Source organism: Mus caroli, unplaced genomic scaffold (assembly GCF_978045245.1).
Source record: "Mus caroli unplaced genomic scaffold, Mus_caroli_1 scaffold_12, whole genome shotgun sequence".
NCBI classification, from domain to species: Eukaryota; Metazoa; Chordata; class Mammalia; order Rodentia; family Muridae; genus Mus; species Mus caroli.
In genome coordinates, this window is record NW_028227267.1 from 49,755,597 (window position 1) to 49,758,464 (window position 2,868).

At 45.4% G+C, this 2,868-nt stretch overlaps 1 pseudogene; it reads left to right on the forward strand.

The window, feature by feature from the left end:
- Positions 1–1,338: 1,338 nt before the first annotated feature.
- Positions 1,339–1,847, forward strand: LOC147001876 (ubiquitin-ribosomal protein eL40 fusion protein pseudogene; annotated as a pseudogene).
- The last annotated feature ends 1,021 nt before the right edge of the window (positions 1,848–2,868 follow it).

The window sequence follows — 2,868 nt, forward strand, 5'->3', positions numbered from 1 at the left end:
ATCATAATGCAGAAAGTTCCCAATAATGCAACATGCAGAGACCAAAATGCAAAAGTTAGAGATAGAAGGACAGCGATTACAGCAAGCCACTCAGCTTTGCTGGGACTGTGTCAAGCAGGGGTGCTGGATTCATGGCTCTCATCACTTTTAGTAGATATGGCTATGCCAGGTTTGATTAGTAAATACAGTTCTAGTGAGAAGAAATGTTACACATACCTATGAACATACAGCATATATGCATTTATATATGAAAACATCACACATATGAAACATAATATATACAATGTGTTATATGCAAAGAACAAACAGCCTCACTGGTGTGTACCAAGACCATTCTTGAGCTCTCAATACTAAGACCCTCTTGAGATGACTTATTAGTGTCTTGTGTGTCTGAATCCCTCGTAGGTTCAGAGAGCACTTAGCCTGAGGCCTCAGTAGTTAGGAACGCAACCACAAGGTGTCAGTAGATCTTAACTGCTGAGGAGTGTGCAGAGAATTCACTTCCTTGTGTGCTGATTCTGAAGGCTTGTGACAGAAGCAAAGCCTGTTTCTCGGTGGCTGAGGTGACTCCAGAGGTAGAATTGTCACTGAGAAAGAATAACATCCTGAGAGTTATAGCTGACCTGCTAGTCACCACAGTCTCTACTGGATTTTAATTTAATTGGGAAGAGCAATGAAAACATATGCTCCTACATTATTCATGTTTCTATGGCTGCAGCTGGATGGTGAGTTAATATCTGAAGGCCAAAGAACAATCAGGGGGCATTTCTGAGACACCCAGGGGGAACTCTATTCAGGTTTATTCTAGTTACTCTAGAAAAAGAGACTACTGGAAAGGGATGACCTCACAGCCTTTCTCCTTTTTTTCTTTCCATCTTTCTGCATAGGGATGAGCCAAGGCGAGCAGGTGGAGCAGCTTCCTTCCATCCTGAGAGTCCAGGAGGGATCCAGTGCCAGCATCAACTGCACTTATGAAAACAGTGTCTCCAACTACTTCCCTTGGTATAAGCAAGAACCTGGAGAGCATCCTAAGCTCATCATTGACATTCGTTCAAATATGGAAAGAAAGCAGACCCAAAGACTTGTTTTAGTACTGGATAAGAAAGCCAAACGCTTCTCCCTGCACATCACAGACACCCAGCCTGGAGACTCAGCCATGTACTTCTGTGCTGCAAGTGCACACTGCTCCACGGGCACCTGCAGCCTGTCCTCAAACCTGCCATGGGGCCTGGAGCCTCATCTACATCCTGTGTCACAGGCCTTCTAGTGCAGCATTTGCCAGTTGTTAGTTCAAGGTGCCAACAAATATAGACATTAAAAATACAAAATAAGCTCTTCAACGAGGCGGCCGAGCAGCAGACGCCAACATGCAGATCTTCGTGAAGACCCTGATGGGCAAGACCATCACTCTTGAGGTCGAGCCCAGTGACACCATCGAGAATGTCAAGGCCAAGATCCAAGACAAGGAAGGCATCCCACCTAACCAGCAGAGGCTGATCTTCGTGGGCAAACAGCTGGAGGATGGCCGCACCCTGTCCGACTACAACATCCAGAAAGAGTCCACCTTGCACCTGGTGCTGTGTCTGCGCGGTGGCATCATTGAGCCGTCCCTTCGTCAGCTTGCCCAGAAGTACAACTGTGACAAGATGATCTGCCGCAAGTGCTACGCACGCCTGCACCCTTGTTCAGTCAACTGCCGCACGAAGTGCGGCCATACCAACAACCTGCGCCCCGAGAAGAAGGTCAAATAAAGCTGGGGTCATACTTGACCTGTGACCCCGGGACCAAATAAAGTCCCCTTCCATCGACTGGAGAAGTAAAAAAAAAAAAAAAAAAAAAAAAAAGAACATTAATTTCAAGTCACTCAAAACAATTTAGGACAATTTTCTCCATTAAAACATTATTTTAAAAATTAAAATATAATTTTGTTGCAAGTAGTTAACATACTTTCCCCAGGACGGTGGATGTACTACCAACCCACTCCTGACTCCCTTTTGTTCCACTTTGCTTAGCTGGATTGATGCCACCGGCGCTGATCTGGCTTCTCTTTCTTACCCACCTTTGCTCCGGCTTGACTCTGGGATCGGCTGCCACCAGCCCCAGTCCTGCCTTTCTCTCTATCCGCCTTTGTTTGGGGAGTCGACCACTCCACCAGACCACACCCAAAACCCTTGAAGCCTCGGATAAAGGACACACACTCAGTTTGTCACTTTATAGCTTGCCATTCATGACACAATTGCTGGGCACAGATACCTCCTGCCTGGAAATGTGAGCTCTTACCAAACCACCCTCTCCATCTCTCCTTCCACCCCAAACTCCAATCAGCTCCTGTCAAACATCTCTGGTAACCTGGCAGCAGCAGAGCCACAGGCCATGGCTGCCCCAAGATCTTACATGATGGCTGTGTGCTTTCTAGTCTCAAAGCATGACAGAAAAGCCCCTCTCCTTCCTTGTGTCTCCTTTTTTCTCCTAGGATCCAGAATTTCACTTGTACCTGCCACCCAGCAATTGGCTCTCTGCCTTCTTTATTGACAAATCAAGAACCTATTAGGGAACTAGACCTTAGCATCAGAGCCTCTCCTTACATAATTTTATTAATTCCCCTTTCTCTTTCCTCCCTCCATCCCCCTATCTATTCCTTTCCTCATTCCCTCACAAACCCTTGTCTTTCCTTTATAACTATTAAGATTACATATATGTACAAATACAATCAGTTGTGTGTCTCATTAGCATTGGTTGTACACATATGATTTTAGGGCTGAGTACCTACTATTAGATAGCTAATTAGGGAGATTATCCTCAGGGATAAATACTTCTCCCTCTCTCCCTTAATTGTTTGTAGTTATTTGACATGGATATCAAAGGGAT